This window comes from Spermophilus citellus (assembly GCF_964194105.1).
Source record: "Spermophilus citellus genome assembly, chromosome: 7".
Taxonomy (NCBI): domain Eukaryota; kingdom Metazoa; phylum Chordata; class Mammalia; order Rodentia; family Sciuridae; genus Spermophilus; species Spermophilus citellus.
Genome location: NC_138188.1, coordinates 147,823,210 through 147,835,924, shown reverse-complemented (window position 1 = coordinate 147,835,924; position 12,715 = coordinate 147,823,210).

Here is a 12,715-nt window from a genome sequence, read left to right as displayed (position 1 = left end):
TTACTCTTTTTCTTACTGATTTTGGGTTTCAGTTGTATTGGTTTTTCTGGTTTTTTGAGATGAAGCAATGGGTTACTTGTTTATTTCTGCTTTTTTTGACGTATGCATTGATTGCTATAAACTTCCTTGTCAGTACTGCTTTTGCTGCATTCTGTAGGTTTTGGTATATTGTATTTCCATTTTAATTTGTTTCTAAAAATTAAAAGATTTTAAATTTCCTTCTTGATTTCTTCTTTGATTCATTTGTTGTTGAAGAGTAAGTTGTTTAATTTCCATGCATCTATATAGTTTCTAAATTTTTTTGATTGATTTCTAGTTTTTATTGCATTTTGGTCAGATAAGATATCCCAGATGGCTTTAATAATTTAAAATTTGTTGAGTCTTGTTATATCGTATGGTCTATCCTGCAGAATGTTCCATGTACTGATGAGGAATATATATTCTGGAACTTTCTGAGATGTCTTTTAGCCCATTTGTTCTGAGATGTGGTTTAATTCTGACTTTTTTTTTGGCTTTTCTGTCTGGATGATCTGTGCATTGCTGAAAGTGGGGTGTTATGATTTCTTGCCTGTGTTTACGATTTGTCTATGATAAGTTTTTGCTTTGTGGTTATTAAGAGGGTAACAAAACCATTTTTCAAAAGTTATGGGCTGGGGATGTGGCTCAAGTGGTAGCATGCTTGCCTGGCATGCGTGAGGCGCTGGGTTCCATCCTGAGCACCACATAAAATAAAATAAAGATGTTGTGTCCACCGAAAACTGAAAAATAAATATTAAAAAATTCTTTCTCTCTCTCTCTCAAAGAAAAGTTATAATAAGATATTTTGAAATTATAGCAACCTAATATGATTTAAAGAAACAAAAAGGAGAAAATATACTAATAAAAAAATCACACAAGAAATTCATTTTTTTTCCACAGTTTGAATTTTTGATACCCATTGTACACCTTTCTGTATTGCCTATATCTTTAACATATTAATGTAGTTACTATTTTAATTTTTCTAGTCTTCATACTAAATATATGAATAGTTTATATACCATGTTTAAAATATTAGACCATTCTGAATTTATCTTACCAGTGAGTTTTATTTCTTCCAATATTTTCTTCTTACTCATTTGTTTCTTTCAGTTTGAAGAACTTCCTTTAGCGTTTCCTATAGGCCAGGTCTGGTGGAGATTATTCTCTCACTTTTTGTACATCTGAGAATATTTTTTCCTCTTGTTTATTTCTAATGGAAGTTTTGCTGGGCGCAGTATTCTTGGTTGGCAGTGTTTTTCCTTCAGTACTGTGAAAATTTCATGCCATTCTGTCCTTGCCTATAAGGTTTCTGCTGAGAATCTGTCAAGCAAATTGGGACACTCTTATGTATTATTTGTTTCTTTTCTCTTGCTGCCTTGAGAATTTTGTCTTTAACTGTTGAGAGCTTGAAAGATGTCTTGGGGTAGATTTGGTTGGAGTTAAATTTAGTGGCCTTTGGTCTTCCTATACTTGGGTATTTGTATCCTTCTGTAGCTTTTGGAAGTTTTGTGTTATTATCTCTTTGAGCTTTCTGTACCATTGGCATTCTCAAGACCCTTCTGAAGCCTAGTTACTCTCTTAGTGCTTCCCAGTGTTCCCATAAGCTTTCTTCATTCCTTTTCATATATATTTTTTTGTACTCTAAATGTGTATTTTCCAATACCCTGTATTTGAGTTCACTAATTCTTTTTTTTTTTTTTTTTGCTATTGATGCCTTCTATCACATTTCTAATTTCACTGAGTGTATTTTTTAGATCAAGGATTTCTGATTTTAAAATATTGCTTCTTTGTATCTCTGTCAGAGTATTGAATCATTTCTCTTAAAGCTTATTGAGTTTCCTTAAAACAGCTGTTTTAAATTCTTCACCTGAGTTTGCCTATTCGTCATTGATTAATTTCTGGCTTATATTTTGACTGTTATGTGGGTTCACGTTTCCCTGGAAGTTCTTAATGTGTGTTGGTTTGCATTGTCATCTTCACCTTGAAGAATTAGGCATTTATTCCAGTTTTTGTAATATGGTTTGTTTGTGCCTTTCTTTCCAGAAATTCTAATCAGGCTGCCTGTTTTCTCTGATCCTGGTGTTTTTTCTGAGCTAGTAGTGCTGGACTGCAGCTTCAGTACTAGAGTATGTTCTAAGCCTGGGTTTGCATGAGTCTGCTGCTGGTGTATTCTTGTTGCTTTAGTATTAGATGGTAATCCAAGCCCAGGTTTATCCCAAATCTGTGGTTAGTGTATTGTTTAACTTGGAGAGTACTTAAAAAAGAGTAGTCTTGCCTGGGGTTGGGGAAGGCCTAGATTCTGTGGCCATAGCCACTGGTCTGTCTGTGGTCAGGCACTGTGGGATTCTGCTGGCTCTGGGGAGAATCATTGGGGGAGGGCATAGCTCCAGGCTCCTGTGCTATGCCTGTGGTTACCAATGCTGCAGTACTATGCATACTTTCAGTTCACATTCTATAGAGACCAGTGCAGTGCTGGGGTAGGACAAAAGCCCATGCTGTTATGGACTGCTTATTGCTGAGGCAGATTTGTGGCCCAACACCAGCTACAGTTGTTGCTGACTAGAATAGGAGTCTGATAGACTGGTACCATGTGCCTCTGCCCTGGCATTGAAGCTATTGCAAGGGCCCCATCTGCAGGCATTAACTCAGGAATAGGGAACATTATGGTCTCCTTAGTGTTAGGTCTTACCAGTTTACACTGAATTCCAAGGTGAAATCCTGTGCTTACTACTGTCCTACCTTTAGCAAATGGAGTTTTATTCCACCCTGTGCTGCCTGGGGTTGGAGTAGTGTTGCTAAAGGCAATCTCTTGACCACCAAGGCCAGTGCTAAGTTGGTTACATTTGAGTCTCACAATTGTATGGATCTGTACAGTATCAGGAGTGTGCCCAAGCCTACATCACAGCTCTTGTGATATGGTCCAAAACATGAGACCATCCCACTGGGGTGCAAGTTTCCACCTAGTGCTAGTGCAGGTCTAGAGATTGTGTCTATGAGACTGGTTTAGGGATAAATTTTCTTCCCACTGTTGGGAGAGGTATAGAGGAAATAATCCCTTGACTTCCATGCCTGAAGTTACCTTGGTTTGCACTTTTCTCTCACATATGCAGAGACTTGTTCAGTTTGCAGGAGTGGTGTGACCCAGGCCCACTCTGATGGACTGACAATGATGTGTCTGTCCCTTCAGGGTGCAGTTCTCATTTGATGCCAGGTGAGGTCAAAAGGTTCCATCTGGCAGCTCTGGCCTGGGTGTAGGGGCCTTTGTTTTCTGCCTGCTGCTTATTCTGTCTGCAGTGGGTCCAGACTTAGCTCTAAGCCCAAAGTCCCATGCTAGCTTTTGAGCCGTTTTTCTCCATTGGTAGAGTTTGCTCTCCCCTTTCTTGCCTGAGGCTGGGAGAAGAGTGGTGGAGGCAGTCATTTATCAGCCTGGTTAACTCAGTAAATGAGATTAGCACTCTTCAATTCTTTCCTTTCTGCCTTCTTCAATGCATTTTTTTCTTATTATTATACTAAAACCAGACTTGCTTCCTTAGCTGTTATGAAGGAAGTTTGGTATATTAATAGATGCTCAAATTGATGAGTCACTAGGGAGATGGTTGTTGGAGGATCAGAGCTTCCCATCTTGCTCCACCCTCTAGTTTTTCTTTAATCTAGTTCTATTTTAGTGTTTACCTGGAATATACTTATTTTCAACGTTTTTATGTCATTAGGTCTGTTTCTCTTTTGTAAACAACATAAAATTGTTAATTTTTAAAAAAAAAATTCAGTCTTGAAATTATCGTCTTTAATAAACAGACTTTAACTTATATACACTTTATTGTGATTATCATTTCTTTATATCTGTCCTTTCCTGCCTTATTGGATTAATCTTGTCCTTATTTTTCATTACTTTAAGTTTTTTAAAATTACACATTCACTTCTGTTTTTTTCAGTATATTATATCCTATTTATAGATGCACCATTATTTAATCTGTTCTCTATTGAAGATTGATTTAAAAATTTTTTTTTCTATAATACTGGGAATTTAACCCAGGAACACTCTACCACTGAACTACATTTCCAGCCCCTCTCTCCCCCTTTTTTGAGATCAGCTCACTAAGTTGCTGAAACTAGCTTTGAACTTGTGACTTTCCTGCATCTGTCTCCTGAGTTGCTTGGAGTATAGGCATGCACCACTGTGCTTGGCAATTTTTAGAATTTTCTATTATAATGTTATAATTAATAATCTTATATGCATATGGTTTTACACATGTGCTTGTAGGTCTATAAAATAAGCTCTCATAGGTGATTCTTGGTCAAAAAGTTGTGTATTTTAATTTTGATAAATATAAAATCCTTTTAAAGATAAATTAATCCAATAAGCAGATTATATATTTTATATATAGTTAAAAATATTGAAAAAAAGCAAAAATGTTGTAGGGAAGACTAATAATGCAGCATTATTTCTAAGGAACATCAGAGTTTGGTCTTATGTCATAATTGCGTGTAGAAATAATGCTAAGGACAGATTTTCATTTATGGATATTAAATAATAGAATTTTATTAAAATGAACTTGGAGATTGCTTTTCTGAAGAATTTAGAGAGAACCAAACTGATGCTTGAGTTGTCTATAAAAAAATCCATATAGGGGCTGGGGTTTAGCTCAGTGGCAGAGCGCTTGCCTTGTGTAAGTGAGTTACTGGGTTCGATTCTAAGCACCACATAAAAAATAAACAAATGAAATAAAGGAATTCTGTTCATCTCAACTACGAAAAACAAAAAGAACCTATACATATCAACTTGAAAAATAGTTCCTCAAATTGAAACACACATATGCCAGTACAGGCTCCAAAAGCAGAAAATTTCAAATTTTCAGTGTTAGTGAAAACTTGCATACATTTTTCCTGTTCAAGTTAAGTAGCTATGAGCAGGGCCCTGAGTTGGGGTGGTACAGAAAAGTTTGAAATGATACTCCTTTGCTTTAGGAGCTTAGTCTAGGAAGGATAGTATATATGCAAATAACAGACCAAAGGTGGCACCAATGTAAAACTTCTACATGGTTGCTTCAAACAGCTTTGGGAGAGCAGAGGAGAAAGTTCCCTTCTGGGTGTAACCCTTTTCACAGTTCTTTACTGTGTGCTCAGCATGGGTTAAGGGATCAGAACTACTGGGATTTGGGAAAGAGGTGTCCCTAAGTGGAGACTAGGTATAATGATTGTTGAAATCTTGGTGGTACAAGTATGAGGAGATGGCAGTGACATTTGTGACCGTTCTGTTATTACACTCTTTGCTGGGCAGGAACTGACATCCAGACCCTTCTTATTGACTTTCCCTCTTTACTGCTCTGAGCAGCAGATGATAGCTTGCAGCTAGTATCATGTCAGCTGGTGGTATAACATAGAGGAACTGATTTCTCTGGCAGAATTTGAGGTCAGGAGGATTTTATTGAGTAGGATGTTTTTGGTGAAGAGGGATGATGAGACTTGGAGCCTTATTGCTGCTTGTCCCAAAAGAGGTGAACTACAGGATTTCTCTTATCATTCAGCCCACATTGCAGTCTCCCATTATGTGGAGTGAACAATATCTAAACAGACATTAGATCTGTATGTTATAGGATTTCTGCTGAGCATATCCCTAATTATCACACCAACCGTAGCATTGTGTATAAGCTACTGTTTCTAGAGTTGACTTATCAACCACTGGCATCTACATCAATGCTGCAGCCCGGGTGGCTGCAGCAAAATAACCGGGGGGTGACGAACAACTTGTGTACATTGATACAGCAGGAGTGGGAGCCATTTATTGTAGGACAACAGAGGTATTTATACATTCCACATAGCTTATCTTAATTAGCATAAACTAGATACAGCAGTCAACCAATAAGGAATCTCCACACTTAATAGCTCGCTGGCGTTACTTCACAAACCACTCCCTCTGGCAATATGCCAGGCGCCATCCAGACTTGTTTACAGACTCTAACACATCAACTAGTCAGTCTGGTAAAAATTTAATTTCCTCAAGCTTCATTACAGAATCAGAATCTCTGGAAGTGGGATTCTGGGAGTTTGCACCCTGATAAGCTTTCCAACTAAGAATCACTTCTCTTGTTTTTCAGCTGTATGTAGAACTTTTTAGTCATTTGTTTGCTGTAATGAACATTTATTTATCAAAAATCACCTCTTTGAGCTCAGTCCATCCTTACATAAAGTGTTCATTATATTTAAACTCCTGTTTTTAGAATTTCATTTGGAATAAAAATGGTGTGATCAAATCAGTAAACACTGGATGGGCATATGAATATGCAAGATGGTGGTTCAGTCATAGTCAAGGGTATTTATCACTTCTAATGTAGTCATTTACATCACAACAGGTTATCATGTAGTAAGTCAAGTGCAGATGAACTGGGAAATCCCTGAGCACTGTAGAGAAAGATAGAAGAGTGAAGATGGAGCAGACATCATTGGGATGGCACTTGCAGTAGTTACAAGTATATGGTTTAGACAGGTGAAGAGTAACACTGAAATAATGAGATTTGATAAAACAGTAACAACAACAACAGCAACAAAAACTTATGTGAACCATATTACTATTGCTTCTTGGCCTTTTGGCTAAGATTAAGTGTGAACCATGTTTCCCTTATCCTTATTGCTATGAGAGGATATGAAACCCAAAGAGGAAAGCTAAACTTGTGCAAGCTTTACCTGTTGGTTTCACTGTTTTCTAGTCAGTATTAGTATAGAGCCACATGCTGGGCTAGTTTTTATGTGAGCTTCCCCTTTATGGACTCTTATTTATTTATTTATTTTTCAATCTTCCTTTTCTCTTCAGGTTTCCTCACATTCTTTGAGTTACTGGCCATCTTCTGTTCTCAGAAAAATTCTAATATGCCATGTTTTCTATATTTCAATATCTTGACTTTATTTCTTCCTTCATCCCCCCCCCCCATTTTTGTGTGTCTGCTCCTAGTTATGGAAACCAGGTCCTGGCACAGGCTACCAGGTCTCTGCATTCTACCACTGAGCTATATCTCCGGCCCTTCATTTTGAGACAGGAGGTCTCACTAAATTGTTCACGTAGGCCTGGACCTTGTGGTCCTCTTTCAGCTTCCTGAGTCGCTGGGATTGTACACATGTTCCACTAGGATCCACTTTTTTTTTCTTCACTGGGTCCATATAATGGCTGGACAGTAAATAGGAAAGGCCTGGTTTCTAATTCAGCAAATTTCTAGGGATGTATGTTAAATCCTAGGTAGTGCTTGAGAGTATACAATTTTTTTTTTTAGAAAAAAATCATGTCCTGCATAATTTAGTGCCTCATTTAATTCTTAATTAAATAATTTTTAATTTAATTTAATCTTCTCTGTACAAAATTGGGTTGCTATTATGTTTTCCAACCTGCAGAGAACTCCCTTTCACTTAAACCACCCTAGTTTTGCCACTTTGAGGTGTCCATATGGAGGTGCACTTGTGAGTGCACACCCTTACTCTTGTTACTTCTCCTTCCTTAATTCCAAACACATACCCAGTCTTCCTTGTGCTCAAAGAATTCTTGGAGTGAGTGGATATGTTGGTCAGGAGGAATCCATGTAAAACCAGGAAATCAGCAAACAGAGGCTTAAGAGAGTTGGGCATAGAGAAAACCCAGTGATCCTGGCAGTATTTAGGTTGTATAGGTTGTAACCATGGAATGGACTATGTTTAGGTTGACACTAGAGTGTCCTTGGGGATATCTGCTATGGCAGATCATTTGGTTTAGATGACTGAAATGTAAAAGTTTTAAGGTTTGTATTTATTTATCATTTAATGCATAAAATATTGCTGTTTACATACAATACTATTTTCATTTAAACCTAAATCTTATAAAATATATACATTATTTTACCAATGAGGAAATTGTTGAGGCTTAGGGGGAGAGAGATCAAGTAACTTGCTTAAGCTTCATTTAGTATAGGCCAGTGTTTTCAAACAGGGTATTTCATTTTCCTAAAGTGTCTCTGTGGTGCTCATTGCTTTTTATTATAACAACATGAAAGTAATACTAGAACTATCTATTCCCATCCTAACATTCTGTGACTTTGTGGCTGTAGGAAGCAAGTAGGATTTTGAAGAATTGGGTCTCAAAACAAGGACTCTTTGAGGATGTACAGTATCAGATCAAATTAATAGTTCAAAGGAACACCACTGAATGTGATGTATCTACAGTGGAGCTTCATGGAGTAACAAGTTAATTCCAAGGATTAAGAGAAATTGATCTTGGCAGGACACACAACTTAAAGGGGTAAAGCCAAAGGAAGGTCTTACATGAGAATACTGTCGTCTAGTAGTCAGAGACATTCCCCTTAGTGCAGGGGAATGATACCGGCCAAATTATATTATTATATTGCTTTTATGAATATGTAACAAATCCCACCATTATATAAAGCTATAATGCACCAATAAAAATTTTAAAACCTTCCCTTTTGTATCCTTATACTTTTTTTCTGTACAAATATCTTCTGAAACTACATTTTGTGCTTTGCAAAAGAAAAAGGGCCATGACAAAAAATTATTTTAAGTCAACTTAAAACTCATGAGATTTATTTGGTTACACTGAATGACAAAATGTTGAAAAGTGTTAAAACAAGTAAAAAATGTGCTAACAATTACATTGACTATATATTTGTAAGTGATATAATTAGTTATGGGAAAAACTACATATATATCCAAACCTCAAGAATTCTGTAAACCAAGTCATTGGCTTTTCTCTAACAAAGTAGGGGAACTCATCTCATATTAATTTTATTTCAATGTTGATTGTGTACTTTGTTATCTTACACAATAGTTCTGTATCTCATGTAAGCCTCACACCTACCTTGTAAGTTTTATCCCCATTCTATGGATGAAGAAACAGGACTAGAATGGAAAGACTGATTCTCTAACTCCACAACATTATTATATGTCTAAGCTATTGAACTTGAACCTAGATTTGGGACTTGATTTCCAATATGAAAAATTTCAAATTAAATATTTATATCTTATAGGGAAAAAACAGGTACATAGTTCTCAGATATCACCATGTCACTTATTATAATATTTTATTTTAAAAACATTTAGCATCACTTCAATTTCCCCTTCAGATTCAAACAAAAGATGTTTATATCAGAAATTGTTACCGGGGGAAAATGCCAATTTCTAAATCCTTTAAAAATGTTTCAAGACAATCCATGATGTAACTGGAGAATAGTATTCCTTCTAATTTTTAACTATAAAGATAAATAAATTTGTTTTATAATATATTTAGCCTATGTTCTAGTAGAGTCATTAAACTTGCTTATGAAGAGTTACAGCAAACCAACCGTAACTTTGAATTAAAAATGATGCACATGCATTTTCTATTAAAGAGAAAAATACGTGAACTAGAAGATTAAAGTGAACAATTTTGCACTTGGAATACTGCTGATAAATCTTTTAAATGACCTTATTCTTAAAATTTACGGTGGAATATCCCAGTAGCCAGATTATGATTAACAGATTAAAAGATGATAAAGTCTGAAGTCTAAGTTTATCCAGCAGGGTGACTCATGCTTCTTTGTCATCCTCCCACAGCAGCATTTTGTTCCATGTGAATGCTAGTAACAGGCATCATACCCTGTTAATGCTAACATGTAGGAGTCAGTCAGAGGTAAAAACCCCTATCACGATTAGCATTAACAGCATACAGCCTACAGCAGGCTTCCGACATTCAGAGGATGAGGCATACAGAATGTAAACCACAGATTTCCCCTTCCTGGTATGTGCCACCTGCAAGAGAGAGAGAGAGAGAGAGAGAGAGAGAGAGAGAGAGAGAGAGAGAGAGATGGTTGTGTACACATGCAGTTATAAAGATGGAATAGTAGAACATAAATCTGAATGTAAACTAGTCTTATGATTTCTTTTGAAAGTGTTCATTAAATCCCAAGAAGCCTTTTGTTGAAAAAAAGTAGAGAATTTGGAAATTCAAAGATGGTACTGGTACCTCTAGACCTATTTGAAGACTATTTTAAAAACTATATTTTAATTCTATTCTGTAGTTATATGTATACATATATCACCTTTAAAACAAACAAAAAACACTTATCGAAGTCCCCAAATGCTAAAATAAAATGCAAAGAGCTTGAGTTCCAACATAGTATTCTGTCTTGTGATTTGTAACTCATCTAGGAGCTGGATAATTCAAAGGCCCAGATATTCAAAATATTGCTTTTTGATTTATGAAAGTTAAAACAAAATTAGCCTGTTTTACAAAGGTAGAATTTGGTATAGATTTTCATTCTGTAAAGTCATTGAGGTTTTATTTTTATTCTTTCAGGAAATATGTTATAGGTAATGCAGGTCTGGCCTATAAATGAATACACGTGAAAATGTCCCCATCTGCTATTTAGAGATTCCTTTGGGGAAAGCAGGATTCAGTAGTTTTGTTTTTGATCAACACATAGGAAGTATGGTAAAGAATGTTCTGTGTTCAAACGACTTGTCTTCAGCAAAGTCGATTAGAGAAAAGAAAAAGATGAATTTGCTATTTCCTGTTAGAGTCAGATTTTACCCTCACAGATAAAGTGACATTTCTCCCACAAGTTTCTGGTTTCAGTGTTACTATAGCAGAACCTAGAAGTTGGAGCATCATTCAAGTATGTGATCCCTTTTAGTACCAAAGGGGAATAACCTTTTTTTTAAATAATGAAACCAGCTAGATGTAAAAATGTGATTACATTCAAAAGAAATGTTTAAAGTTAAAAATTCCCCAATGAATGTATTTTGACAGGGCAGAATATCGTGGTTTGGAAATTTCCAAACCAAGGACATATATCATACTTACTGATAGTATTTTTTTTAACTTTGCTGTTCTCTGAGATGAATTAGTTTCATGATGAAAAGCTTTGAATTAAACAGTGTCACTTCAGAATCTTAATTCATTTTATAGAATTTCATTCAAAAAAGATTGTAAAAATAAGGATTTCCCCCTCCAAAGTGCCTTGGATACAGTTGATGCTCAGTGAATACACAGTAATATTCTAGTGTTAGTTCCATCCCAACCAATAAAATTGAACTTTCTTTTAAAAAGACATATGTAGTTTGTATTTAAGGCAAATTTTTTGTCTACTATTCTACTTATTCCTATTCTCTAAAGGTAATATATGAGTATAAGTATTAAATGTAATTAATTAGATCCTTTTCTTTTTATCTTTTTTACCATACATATGAATTGCCTGATTATTTAGAAAATTGACCAGCATTTTGATGCTGTTATACTATATTAAAAATTTTAATAGCTTTTAATTCCACATTGGTTTAAACTCAAATGGTATATTGAAATAAAGAGTCACACAGGTCCTCTTTTATTCCTAATGCTCAAACATAAGCGTTGTGATCTAGTTCTGATGAATTCCTAATTCTTCAGAGAAATGAGCAGTTTATCTAAATATAGTATAAAATCTTAAGTCTTATTTAAACCACAATAATAGATGAAAACATTAATTCCAATGAACAGATTAAGGGAGAAAATATCCAAGAATTGTGTTAAAAACATATTCAGTAGACCTCTAGCCTTTAGAATAAACAGGTTATTTGTTTATTAATCTGGAAGCAGTGTTTACTTTTAGTGTTTTAACCTGGGCTAACAAAAGAGTTCTATGTGCCTGAATGGAAATTAGCAATTGTAGACAAGAAAGTGTAGTCTGTTGGCTAAGTCATTGGGCAGAGGATGATGTCGTAAGGTCAAAAGAAATGAAGTGGCTTTTTTCGGAGGCAGTGTAGGTACCCAGCTGGCAGAGCGATAGAGGGAGGATTATACAGAATTATAGATTAGGCAATCAGTGATGTCAGTGTTAACCAAGTGATAAGAATATGGTGACCATAATGTACAGTGTATCACAATACAAGAGGAATTTGTGCATTGCATAAGATAAATTGGATTTGGGTCTTACTTGTTAATTCTATAGCTATATTTCAACCCCCCCTCCCAGTTCTTTTCAGGCCTACAACACATGAAATGTACATTAATATTAGTTTTACTATCAACAATTCTTCTTAGTGGCTAAGGATAGGTTCTATGTTAGATCTAATAGTTGAAAGAATTACTCCTCACTATTTGAGTGTGAAAAACAATCTTTTTCACCTTGCATAAAAATCTACCAAGATAAATCACTATATGTATCAAATAATAAAACCAAATATTTTTTCATTATATGGCAAGTTACCTTTCCTCTTGTAGTGAGATCTAAATTAAAGGTGCACTTTGGAAAAATTTCCTTTAAATTACTCTTTTCTGAAGGATGATTTTTTTTGGGGGGGGTGGGGATGAGGAAAACAGGATTTCAAAATATCTTTTTAATCTTACCTGAGTGATTTGCTGGAAAAGATATTATCTGCTGTATATTCAGAGAAGAATAGGAAAATATTTTTTTCTTTTTTTTGGTAAAATACACATAAAAATTACCATCTTAATCATTTTTAAGTTTAGAGTTCAGTGGTATTTAACACATTATTAATGTTCTTCAACAGTAACCACTACTCCTCTATACATGCTATTCATCTTATAAGGGTCTCTTTATAAAAGAATCATGATAAGTTCTATCTTTCCACAGTTTTATGTCTCCATATTTTCCTATTTACTTTCAGCATTAACCATTTCATATTTCCATATCAAAGGAACCACATTCTATAAAGCGTTCTTTAACCAGTGGTTGCATTTCATATGGGA